Here is a 14,092-nt window from a genome sequence, read left to right as displayed (position 1 = left end):
TGGAAATATATTTTTGGTAATAATATGGATTATTATGGAATTGTTAATGAATTAATACGAAATGGTATAGCAGCAGGTGTAAGTTACAAGTTTAACACGACTTCTGAATGCAGCAGGTGTAAACACGTTTAACAACAGGTTTAAAGTTTAATAGCATCAGGTTTAAGTAAACTAAAGGTTTATACCTGCTATTATCTAATGTGTTTTTAAAAAATATAAATGAAAAAAGACCCGTTATGTATAAAAAGAGCTCTCTAGTTATAATACTAAAAAATTTCAAAGAGACCCCATATCTGAGATATGGGGTCTTAATTTCGTGAATAAAAAAATTAAAGAAATTCAAAGAGACCCCCTATCTTACCTATGGGGTCTGAATATTTTTAACAAAAAGATCCCATATCTCTAAAAAGGGGTCTCTTTCCCCTCTAAAATATTTTTGACAAACTTTATATAAGAGACCCCTTTTCTTACGTAAGGGGTCTCTAACTTTTAACAAACAGACCCCCTCTAGGAGAGGGGGTCTCTTTTAAAAAGAGACCCCCCCATCTAGAGACCCCCTTTAAGGAGGTCTCTTCGGCTATTTTGGACGGGTCTCTTTGCCCATTTTTGTAGTAGTGTTTAGATGCATACACTTTATAGCGTGCCCTCCCTAGCTGCGCCCGAATCGAACCAGAACAAGTCTTTAGGACTCCAAGTGTCGTCGCTCCGTAGATAGTCCACAGCAGTCCGGATCCGCCTTAAGCTTGACCAACTAGAATCGCCCTTAAGGTTACTAGGATTTTCGGCTAATAGGTTGCAAGTGTTTGACTGATTTTTGCTTCAAAATCTTACCTTTAGAATACTTCAATTGTGTCTATAAATTGTGACCCTAGGCACCTATTTATAGAGATATGGAAAAGGATTTGTAATCCTACTAGGATATGGATTTATTAATTAGAATCCTATTAGAACTCTAAATAATAAATTTAATCTTTTAGGATTAGGATTTAGTCAATGCACGAATTCCAATAGGATTAGGATTCGTTACGAACACGAGTGTTGCACGACTACGAGCATCGCACCACCCGCGCAGGCCTTGCGGCCCACATGAGCAGTCGCTGCTCGCAGCCCACGAGCACCTGCTCTGCGCGCGCCTACGGCCTTGCTGGGCCTGGCCTTGCGCTGGGCCTGGCGAGGCTGTGGCCTTCGTGTTGGGCGCTTGGCTTGCTGGGCGCGGGCCTGGCTTCGTGCTAGGCCTTCGTCTAGCAAGCCTCGTCCGATGCTAATTCGTACGATGCGCTTCCGATTAAATTCCCGGTTCCGGAATTCATTTCCGATACGAACAATATTTAATATTTCCGATTCCGGAATTAATTTTCGTTTCGAACAAATATTTAATATTTCTGTTTCCGGAATTATTTTCCGATTCCGATAATATTTCCGATTCTGACAATATTTCCGTTTCCGGCAATATTTCCGATTCCGGTAATATTTTCATTTCCAATAATATTTTCCGATACGTACCATGTTTCCGTTTCCGGCAACATCTACGACTTGGATAATATTTATATTTCCGATACGATCCATATTTCCGTTTCCGGCAATATCATCGTTTCTGGAGTATTCATTTCTTGCTTGTGACGATCTCAGCTCCCACTGAAACCAAGATCCGTCGATTCCGAATATCCATAGATGGAGTATTTAATGCCATTAAATACTTGATCCGTTTACGTACTATTTGTGTGACCCTACGGGTTCAGTCAAGAGTAAATTGTGGATTAATATAATTAATTCCACTTGAACTGAAGCGGCTTCTAGCTAGGCATTCAGCTCACTTGATCTCACCGAATTATTAACTTGTTGATTAATACTGAACCGCATTTATTAGACTTAACATTAAATGCATACTTGGACCAAGGGCATTATTTCCTTCAGTCTCCCACTTGTCCTTAGGGACAAGTGTGCATTTCCTAATTCCTTCGTCGCTCGATGCTTGCTCTTGAACATAAGGTAAGAGTTGTCATCCTTATTATGTCTAGAGGTGTTTATCGGTTTCAAAGTTCAACTGATCAAATAAAACAGATAATCATAGCCTATGATTCATCTGAGCACGGCCATGCATTTTACAGTTTCTAGCTCTCCGAGTGGCTTTGTACAACTTTCAGCATCTCATCCCGATTTATGGGAGGACAATCCCAATCTTGCGATCTTGAGATTTGACTTCGTTTGATAGGTGATTACCTGAGCGTTGCCTTTATAGCCTCCTTTTACGGTGCGATGGTTGGTCAACGTCAAAGCAACCAGTTCTCAAACAAGTAATCTCAAATCACTCAGGTATTGAGGATTTAGTGTCTAATAATTTTAATGAAATTTACTTATGACAGATTTTCATCTCTTACAGTAAAGTCTCATAGGTCTGTCCGATACTAGTCTTCCCAAAGTAAGTATCTATGCAAATGATTACGACATTGCCATGTCAACATAGGTCAAGAAACAGAACTACTGGTCATCTTGCATTCCAGTCGTCTAACGTTTTCTATGTGTCCAATTTTATAGAAAACTCCGACCAGGGACCATTTTCAACCTTTGACATTCAAGTTCACTTGATAGACATTTCTTAGTCACAGGACTGGTCTTGACAGTCTATCTTGAATATATCGTCAAATTGAAGGGACTCATCATTTAATAAACCACAAATTAAATGGAAAAATGAATTCTATTCATTTATTGTGAATGATTAACCAATAATGTTTTACAAAGAATTAAACTCTAAAACTTTAAAACATTAAACAAGGACATCAAAGCCATTCTCCAATATGCTTGATTCCCATAGCAGCAGTGTGCGAGTTGTGCTTCGCTTGCGGCAGAGGTTTAGTCAATGGATCTGAGATGCTGTCATCAGTTCCAATCTTGCTTATCTCGACTTCTTTTATTTCAACGAACTCTCGTAGAAGGTGAAATCTACGAAGTACATGCTTGACTCTTTGGTGGTGTCTAGGCTCCTTTGCCTGTGCAATAGCTCCGTTATTATCACAATATAGGGCTATTGGTCCTTTAATGGAGGGGACTACACCAAGTTCGCCTATGAACTTCCTTAGCCATATAGCTTCCTTTGCTGCTTCATGTGCAGCAATGTACTCCACTTCTGTTGTAGACTCCGCAATAGTGCTTTGCTTAGCACTTTTCCAGCTTACCGCACCTCCGTTGAGGCAGATGACAAACCTAGACTGTGATCTGAAATCATCCTTGTCGGTTTGGAAAATTGCGTCCGTATAGCCTTTAACAATTAATTCATCATCTCCACCATAGACCAGGAAGTCATCTTTGTGCTTTTTCAGGTACTTCAGAATGTTCTTGGCAGCAGTCCAATGTGCCTCTCCTGGGTCTGACTGATATCTGCTCGTAGCACTGAGTGCGTACGCAACATCCGGGCGTGTACATATCATAGCATACATAATTGAACCAATCAATGATGCATATGGAATCCCATTTATTCGTCTACGCTCATCAAGTGTTTTTGGGCACTGAGTCTTGCTTAGAGTCATTCCATGAGACATGGGTAGGTAGCCTCGCTTGGAGTCTGCCATCTTGAACCTTTCAAGCACCTTATTGATATAAGTGCTTTGACTAAGTCCAATCATCTTTTTAGATCTATCTCTGTAAATCTTGATGCCCAATATGTACTGTACTTCTCCTAGATCCTTCATCGAAAAACATTTCCCAAGCCAAATCTTGACAGAGTTCAACATAGGAATGTTATTTCCGATAAGTAATATGTCGTCGACATATAGTACTAGAAAAGCAATTTTGCTCCCACTGACCTTCTTGTATACACAAGATTCGTCTGCGTTCTTGATGAAACCAAAGTTACTGACTGCTTCATCAAAACGTATATTCCAGCTCCTGGATGCCTGCTTCAATCCGTAGCTTGATTTCTTTAGCTTGCATACCTTTTTAGCATTCTTTGGATCCTCAAAACCTTCAGGCTGTGTCATAAACAAAGTTTCTGTTAAAACGCCGTTTAAGAAAGCGGTTTTGACATCCATCTGCCATATTTCGTAATCGTAATATGCAACAATTGCTAACATTATCCGCATAGACTTTAGCATTGCAACTGGTGAAAAGGTTTCATCGTAATCCACACCGTGGACTTGCCTGTAACCTTTTGCAACCAATCTAGCTTTGAAAACTTCTAATTTCCCATCCTTGTCTTTTTTCAGTTTGAAAACCCATTTGTAACCAGAGACCAAAGCCGGGCTCGACAAAAGCTTCCAATGGCTTGGTAGCCATCTGGCAAATCGACCAAATCCCATACTTGGTTTTCAGACATGGAGTCTAATTCAGATTGCATAGCTTCTTGCCATTGCTTGGAGCTAGGGCTCGTCATAGCTTGCTTGTAAGTCGCAGGTTCATCACTTTCACGTAATAGAACATCATAGCTCTCGTTCGTCAAAATACCTAAGTACCTTTCCGGTTGAGATCTATATCTATGCGATCTACGCGGCTTTACATCTCTAGATTGACCATGATTCTCACCAGATACTTCTAAAGATCTCTGAGTTTCATCTTGAATGTCATCTTGAGCATTCTCTAGATTTTGTTGTTCGACTCGAATTTCTTCGAGGTCTACTTTTCTCCCACTTGTCATTTTGGAAATGTGATTCTTTTCCAAAAAGATACCATCTTGAGCAACAAACACCTTGTTCTCAGATGTATTGTAGAAGTAATACCCCTTTGTTTCCTTTGGATAGCCCACAAGGATACATTTGTCAGATTTTGGATGAAGTTTGTCTGAAATTAATCGCTTGACGTATACTTCACATCCCCAAATCTTAAGAAAAGACACATTTGGAGGCTTTCCAAACCATAACTCATATGGAGTCTTTTCAACAGCTTTAGACGGAGCTTTATTTATAGTGAGTGCAGCTGTATTTAGTGCATATCCCAAAAATTCTATTGGAAGTTCGGCCTGACCCATCATTGATCTAACCATGTCTAGCAAGGTTCTGTTCCTTCGTTCCGACACACCGTTCCATTGTGGTGTTCCAGGAGGAGTCAATTCTGATAGAATTCCACATTCTTTCAGATGGTCATCAAATTCATAGCTCAGATATTCACCGCCTCTATCAGATCGCAGTGCCTTAATCTTCTTGCCTAATTGATTCTCTACTTCACTCTGAAATTCCTTGAATTTTTCAAAGGATTCAGACTTATGCTTCATTAGGTAGACATAACCATATCTACTGAAGTCATCAGTGAAAGTGATAAAGTAGCTGAAACCACCTCTAGCATTTGTACTCATTGGTCCACATACATCTGTATGGATTAACCCAATAGTTCATTTGCTCTTTCTCCAACTTTTGAGAAAGGTTGCTTTGTCATTTTGCCAAGTAAACATGATTCGCACTTACCATAATCCTCTAAGTCAAATGGTTCTAGAATTCCTTCCTTTTGAAGTCTTTCTATGCGTTTCAGGTTAATATGGCCTGATCGACAATGCGACAGATATGTGAGATCTGAATCATCCTTTTTGGCCTTTTTGGTATTTATGTTATAAACTTGTTTGTCGTAATCTAATAAATAAAGTCCATTGACTAATCTAGCAGATCTATAAAACATCTCTTTAAAATAAAACGAACAACTATTGTCTTTTATTAAAAAGGAAAATCCCTTAGCATCTAAGCAAGAAACAGAAATGATGTTTCTAGTAAGACTTGGAACATGGAAACACTCTTCCAGTTCCAAAACTAGCCCAGAGGGCAACGACAAATAATAAGTTCCTACAGCTAATGCAACAATCCGTGCTCCATTTCCCACTCGTAGGTCGACTTCACCCTTGCTTAACTTTCTACTTCTTCTTAGTCCCTGTGGATTGGAACATAAGTGTGAGCCACAACCTGTATCTAATACCCAAGAAGTTGAATTAGCAAGTATACAGTCTATAACGAAGATACCTGAAGATGGAACGACTGTTCCGTTCTTCTGATCTTCCTTTAGCTTCAAGCAATCTCTCTTCCAATGCCTCTTCTTTTTGCAGTAGAGGCATTCGGATTCAGAAGTGGGTTAACTGACCTTTCTCTTTTTCAGATTTGGCGCCAGCTGGTTGCTTAGTCTGGCTGGCCTTGTTGCCACCTTTCTTAGCATTCCTCTTCTTTTTAGATTTCTTGAACTTGCCCCCACGCACCATAAGCACATCTTGCTTATCACTTTTGAGCGTCTTTTCAGCGGTTTTCAGCATACCGTGAAGCTCAGTGAGCTTTTTGTCCAGACTATTCATACTGTAGTTTAGCTTGAACTGATCATACCCGCTATGAAGAGAATGGAGGATGGTGTCTATAGCCATTTCCTGAGAAAATTGCTGATCCAGCCGACTCATATTCTAAATGAGTCCAATCATTTTGAGAACATGTGGACTTACGGGCTCGCCTTTCTTAAGCTTGGTCTCAAGAATTTGCCTATGAGTCTCGAATCTTTCGACTCGAGCCAGATGTTGGAACATGTTCTTTAACTCACTGATGATCGTGAAAGCATCTGAGTTGATGAACGTTTTCTGCAGATCTGCACTCATGGTTGCGAGCATTAGACATTTCACATCCTTGTTGGCATCAATCCAACGATTGAGGGCTGCCTGAGTGACCCCGTCGCCTGCGGCTTCGAGCATCGCCTCTTCCAGGACATACTCCTTTTCTTCCTGCATAAGAACTATTTGCAAGTTCCTTTGCCAGTCAAGGAAGTTTTTCCCGTTCAACTTCTCCTTTTCGAGAATTGATTGAATAAATTGTTGTTTGCCATAGTTAAAACTACAATTGAAAAGAATAAACAAATAAATAACCATTCACAGTTTCTCTTAATAAACTTAAATTCTAGCATACATGCATAATTCAATGTTCTAAGCATTTTATTCAAGTTATGTGTTCCGGCATGTGTGAATAAAATGATTCCAAGACCCTAAAACCATTGAAGAATTAAGCACATTATGTATTTAGACTCAATTCTAAAATCTTTTAGGTAAGCAAAAGCCTTTTGCTAATAGTCTAGAAACTACTCTTGGTTAATAGGTACGTTTAAGAACTTATTAGGTAAACCTATCGATTTTGCCACGACATAAAAGGACTCCTTACTTATATCGTTGAGTTTCACAAAAACTAACATGTACTCACAATTATTTGTGTACCTTACCCCTTTAGGACCAATAAGTAACACCTCGCTGAGCGAAAACTATTACTAGATTGATGTGAAGGATATCCAAGTAAGTGTTTATTTTTGCATGGCACCTTTTAACTCAATTTTTAAGTTTGGAACTTAAGGCTCTTACTATGTTGGTTAGATTTTAAGTGAACTAAAATTCTTAATCATGCAACATAATCAAGCCACAATCTCATGCATAATTAAGAAATATTTAAAGCAATAAATAACTTAAAGCATGCATAAGATAAATGTGATCTAGTATGGCCCGACTTCATCTTGAAGCTTCAACTTCAAAGTCCGTCATGAAAATGGATTGAAAACTCCGTCTTGAATTTCACTGTGGGAGGCGCCATTTTCTTCAAATAGGATAAGCTATAATTAAACTAATTAGAACTATTTGATGGTACACAGACCATATTTAAATTGAAAAAAAAATTTGGTGCTTTAGACCAATTACATTCAAATTAATGGTACGCAGACCATATTTTCTATCCTATTAGGGCCATACTAGTCACTCCATAACCTGCAAAACAGTACATATACAATATATACCATTCATCCATTCATTATCATGAATGGCCCACATAGTTGGTTAATGCATCACATAAATATTTGCAGTAATTAATCAAGGGCACCAATAATCTACCAATTATTCAGTCCTTATTAATTCTAATCAAGTTGTTTAACCTTAAAGGATTTGTAGATCTAATCAAGAGTTTATGACTAAAAGGCTCCCACTTAAACCAATTAATTCATATGCTTTACTAATTTTAAACATAAAAATGTATTTCTAGTCTAACCGGAAACATACAAATTTAATTAAAATTTAAAGCTCATATAAAATTTATAATCGAATCCATTAATTTAATTTATTTCAGTTGAATTAAACGAATTTAAATTAATTCAAGGTTTAATTTTAGTAAAATAATTAGTATAAATAAAATTTATCATAATTATAATATTCAAAATTAAAATCCGAGAAAACAATTTAAATTATTAATTTTAAAATTAATTAAAATTATTTCCGAACTGAAAATTCAAAATTAAATTTGAAACGACTCAATCGAGACACGACGAGGCACTTGGGCTTGCGCCCCAATCCCCATCGAGTGCACGAGGCTCAGCGCCCCTTGATTGTTCGTACAGCAACACGCAAGCAACCACACGCAACGCAGCACTGCAGGCCACGCTGCGCGCGCACTTGGTCGCTCGTCGCGCCTGCAGGCCACACGCAACGCAGCACTGCAGGCCATGCTGCGCGCGCCCGCTTGCTCGTCGCCTTGCGTCTGCTTGCTTGCTGGGCATGGCAGCGCACGCTGTGGCGCAGCACGCTTGCTGCCTACACGCGTCTGCCACTGGCTTGCGCCTTGCCCTTCGCCCTTGCCCACTCGCCCACATGCGCACAACACTAGACACAGGGCAGCGTGCTGCCTTGTGCTCGTGTTCCATGGTCCTTGCTCGTTGCATCGTACCGCATGGGCGACGAGCTCCCTTGCTCGTCGTCGCATGCCCGCACTATACAACACCCCTTGTAGCGTCCATTGCTTTGTGCCTGCAAGTTTTATGAGCGAATTGCATAAAAATTAAAACTTTTATTTCCAAAATTAATGACAAATTAATAAATCATATTAATTTCATAATTTTAGGGCAAAAAATCAAAAATTTATTAATCAATTAATTTCCGATTAACATGGATTCAAATCTAGGTCATAAAAATTTAAAATTTAACACAAATTAACAATTTTTATGGTGGTTTTTAATCTTTGGTGCCTAATTAAATTATTAATTAATTATGAAAATCAAATCAATTCTAAATTATTCGAATTTCAACAAATTAATCATAATTACAAATTAGGTTGTATAATTAACAAGGCTAGGCATTCAAACTTGTTAAACATATACAGTAGGTCAATCAAAGATTCAAGATTTATCAACAAGAATCGCAACAATTTAACATCTTAAATTTACAAACTTTTGCGTTCGAAAAACTAAAACCTCCGAAAAGTCATAGTTAGGCTTCAAAATTTTAGAATGCCTTTTACATGCGGAATTAACACAAAAATCACTCGATTTGGTTGAGTAACGAACATTCTGCCGAAAAACTGCGTACATATAATTAAATAAACGCAATTTGCAATTAATTAACAATTACGAAAATTAATCACCCCTTTTAATTCCTTGTAAATTTTTAATATTTGACCATGTTTATGCAATTTAGATTATGAAAATAATAAGAGGCTCGTGATACCACTGTTAGGTTATGATACATATGACAAAACATTAATCATGCGGAAAAACCATAAAGCCAGGAAACATATTATTTACACATAATCATTTAGCATAATTTAGATGCATACACTTTGTAGCGTGCCCTCCCTAGCTGCGCCCGAACCGAACAAGAACAAGTCTTTAGGACTCCAAGTGTCGTCCCTCCGTAGATAGTACACAGCACGTTCGGATCCGCCTTAAGCTTGACCAACTAGAATCGCCTTTAAGCTTACTAGGATTTTCGGCTAATAGGTTGCAAGTGTTTGGCTGATTTTTGCTTCAAAATCTTACCTTTAGAATACTTCAATTGTGCCTATAAATTGTGACCCTAGGCACCTATTTATAGAGATATGGAAAAGGATTTGTAATCCTACTAGGATATGGATTTATTAATTAGAATCCTATTAGAACTCTAAATAATAAATTTAATCTTTTAGGATTAGGATTTAATCAATGCACGAATTCCAATAGGATTAGGATTCGTTACGAACACGAGTGATGCACGACTATGAGCATCGCACCACCCGCGGAGGCCTTACGGCCCACACGAGCAGTCGTTGCTCGCAGCCCACAAGCACCTGCTCCGCGCGCGCCTACGGCCTTGCTGGGCCTGGTGAGGTTGTGGCCTTCATGTTGGGCGCTTGGCTTGCTGGGCGCGGGCCTGGCTTCGTGCTGGGCCTTCGTCTAGCAAGCCTCGTCCGATGCTAATTCGTACGATACGCTTCCGATTAAATTCCTTGTTCCGGAATTCATTTCCGACACGAACAATATTTAATTTTTCCGATTCCGGAATTAATTTCCGTTTCGAACAAATATTTAATATTTCCGTTTCCGAAATTATTTTCCGATTCCGATAGTATTTCCGATTCTGACAATATTTCCGTTTCCGGCAATATTTCCGATTCCGGTAATATTTCCATTTCCAATAATATTTTCCGATACGTACCATGTTTCCGTTTACGGCAACATCTACGACTTGGATAATATTTATATTTCCGATACGATCCATATTTCCGTTTCCGGCAATATCATCGTTTCCGGAGTATTCATTTCTTGTTTGTGACGATCTCAGCTCCCACTGAAACCAAGATCCGTCGATTCTGAATATCCATAGATGGAGTATTTAATGCCATTAAATACTTGATCCGTTTACGTACTATTTGTGTGACCCTACGGGTTCAGTCAAGAGTAAGCTGTGGATTAATATCATTAATTCCACTTGAACTGAAGCGGCCTCTAGCTAGGCATTCAGCTCACTTGATCTCACTGAATTATTAACTTGTTAATTAATACTGAACCGCATTTATTAGACTTAACATTAAATGCATACTTGGACCAAGGGCATTATTTCCTTCAGTGCGTGCCTCAAAAGTGTGGAGAATTGAACGAGAAATTGATGAAAGAAGGGCATAATACGCCATATTCTGTGCACCTAGGTGGTGACAAGTTGTATAAGGACTTGAAAAAGGTCTATTGGTGGCCAAGGATGAAGAACGAAGTGGCTGAATTTGTGGCTAGATGTCTGACTTGTCAGAAGGTTAAAATAGAGCACAAGAGACCTCAAGGAAAGGTCCAACCTTTAGAGATTCCAAGCTGGAAATGGGACTGTATTTCTATGGACTTCGTCACTTGTTTACCTAAGTCAAAGACTGGGAATGATACAATTTGGGTGGTGGTAGATAGGTTGACTAAGTCAGCAGTGTTTATACCAATAAAGGAAACCTGGAAAATGGAACAACTTGCTAAGGCCTACATTAAGAATGTTGTGAGGTTACATGGAGTTCCCAAGGATATCGTATCAGATAGGGATTCAAGGTTTCTTTCGAATTTCTGGAAAAGTGTGCAGAAGAGCTTTGGTACGACATTGAAAATGAGTACAACCTTCCACCCAGCCACAGATGGAGAAATTGAGAGAACCATTTAGACACTTGAGGATATGCTTCGTGCATGTGAAATTGATTTCCAAGGAAGTTGGGAAGATAGTTTAGATTTGATTGATTTTCCTATAACAATAGCTATCATGCCAGTATAGGAATGACACCATTTGAGCCTTGTATGGAAGGAAATGTAGAAATCCACTATGTTGGAACGACGTCAGTAAGACAGTTGTGTTAGGACCTCAAATGATAGAGGACACAATGAACCAAATTAGAACTATTCAATCAAAGACTCAAGCAACGCAAGATCGCCAAAAGAGCTATGCATACTTGACAAAAGTTTCTAGTGGGTGACAAATTGTTACTCAAAGTTTCACCAAGGAAAGATGTGATAAGATTTGCCAGGAATGGAAAGTTTAGCCCAAAGTATATAGGCCCATATGATATCCTAGAATGGATAGGAAAGGTAGCTTACAGACTAGCCTTACCCATGGACCTGCATAGAGTGCATAATGTGTTTCATATATCTCAATTGAGAAAGTATGTTCCGGATAAGTCGCATGTGTTGCAACCGGAAACCATAGAATTAGACCAAATTTTATATTTCAAGGAAAGACAAGTCAAAGTCCAGGATTGTAAAATCGTAATACACGAACTAAGGGTGTTAAAATTGTGAAAGTTGTGTGGTCTAATGAAGTTTTGTGGTGCAGGGAAGTTGGGGAAGATATGAGAAAGTATCCCTAGCTATTTCCCGAGGGTAGTTGAGTTACGGGGTCGTAACTCGTTTCTTTTAAGGGGGGTAGAGTGCGGTAGAATTTCGCGCTTTTACCTTATTTCCCCTTATTTTGTGCTTAATTTAGTGCCTTCTATGGAAATTGCACTTCATATTATCATGTTGAATTACTTAAAGAGTACAACAACTAAAATATTTTTGCAAAGAAAACGCAATAAAGTCTCATAAAGTCTCAAGTTTTGATTCAAATTGTGATTTCCGTGCCCAAGTTTCGGGACGAAACTTTTTTTAAGGAGGGTAGACTGTAATACCTCGTATTTTTCGGTATTTATAAATATATTTTATTATATTTATAAAGTATTTCTATGATTTTTAGAATTTAAAACGCATTTAAATGTTATTTAAATGTATTTTATTAGAATATTAAACGAATTTATTATTTAATGTTGGGAATTTAATTGTGTTTCAAAAGTAAAACGATATTTAAATGAATCTAGCCCAATTCAATTCCAAGTTCAAGTCCAAACAAATTAAACAAGCCCATCCTATGTTTAATGAAGCCCGAAAGGGAATCATAAAGCCTAGCCCATCTTTGAGTTTCCTAAGCCTATAAATATAGGTGCTCACCCTCAAAATTGCTCCCTATTATTCATTAAATCTAAAAATAAAACCCTAACCCTAAATTCTTCTTTCTTTCGTCGAACTTATGTTTGGCCGTTTTTCTCCTATTTCCGTTCGTTTTCAGAAAAAGTTTTCTTCTTAAAAGTTGTAGATCTCGAAAATTTCTTGAACGTTTCCCCAAGAATCGATCAATTATGAGTTGTAGATTAAAAGTTATGAGCGTTCTAAAATCCTGCTGCAGTATTTCTTCTTTTCCTCTCTCTTTCTTTCGGCTCTCTTGTGCCCGTCTCCCTTGCCCCGCACTCAACCGAGCACCACTGCTCGTTGGTGCCTTGTGCCTCTCGCACAGCCCTTGTCCCTTGCCCCTCTCTTCGTGTTCGCTTCCTTGTGCCCTCGTGCACGCAACACCACCCACACCCCTTGCCTCTCGCTCTCCCTCGCGTCTCTCTCTCACAGCAACGCGTGCTGCGTGCTGTTGGTGATGTTGTTTCTTGTCTCTGCGTGGCCTCGTGCCCAGCCACACTCACCCTCACTCGCACTCTCTCTCTTTTCTCTCGCTCGTGGCCAAACGAGCCTAGCCCCTACTGCCTTGCTGATGTTCGTGCCGCACCGCATGCACACACACGCACAACCGTGTGTGTTATGTGAGTGTGTGTTCTTGTTCGTTCATTCAATTCTTTCGCCCAATCACAATTAATTCGTGGTTGTTCCGTGCTATAGGCCGGATTGGTATAATTCTCTTCTTCCTTGCCTATTCTATTTCAATTCCGTATTTAAATTATATTATTATTATTATTGGTTTTGATTAATTAAAATGTTGGGATCGGTTATGAACACCGAATTTTGAGGATTTGTATGTTTGAATTATTGAAGAATGTTTTGAATTGAAATATTATAATTTTCAGATTTGAAGTATACATTAAAGGTTCAATTTTTATTAGTTTTAATGGTTTTAATTACAAACGATGATTGGAGTTTTAATCTAAGCCTTATGGGCGATTGATTAGCATAATTAGATGATGAATTTAATTATGATAATCAATTATATTTTTCAGAATATTGTAAAGACTTAAAACGTCGACTTTTAATGGTTTTATACATGAAAATAAATTAATTTCATGCTAGGGTTTTAAACGATTGATTGAGACTATCATTTTATTAATGAACGGTTAAGTTCTAATTAATTCAAGTGTTTTAAAACTAAACAAAGTTGCTGGAAATTTAGTAAGCATGGATAATAATTAAGTTTCATTATTTTAATTACAGGAGTTGATTTCTAGCTTTGAGCCGTGATTCGCACAGTGACCCCCGTACTTAGGTATTCCAGGTACGTACAAGTCTAGGGCGACCACACCTTTTGTCAATGACATTACATGATTGTTGATGATGTGAATTATATTATGTGGATTCATATATGTTTTGGTGA

Source organism: Spinacia oleracea, chromosome 6 (assembly GCF_020520425.1).
Source record: "Spinacia oleracea cultivar Varoflay chromosome 6, BTI_SOV_V1, whole genome shotgun sequence".
NCBI classification, from domain to species: domain Eukaryota; kingdom Viridiplantae; phylum Streptophyta; class Magnoliopsida; order Caryophyllales; family Amaranthaceae; genus Spinacia; species Spinacia oleracea.
Note: the sequence above shows the minus strand (reverse complement) of the source record.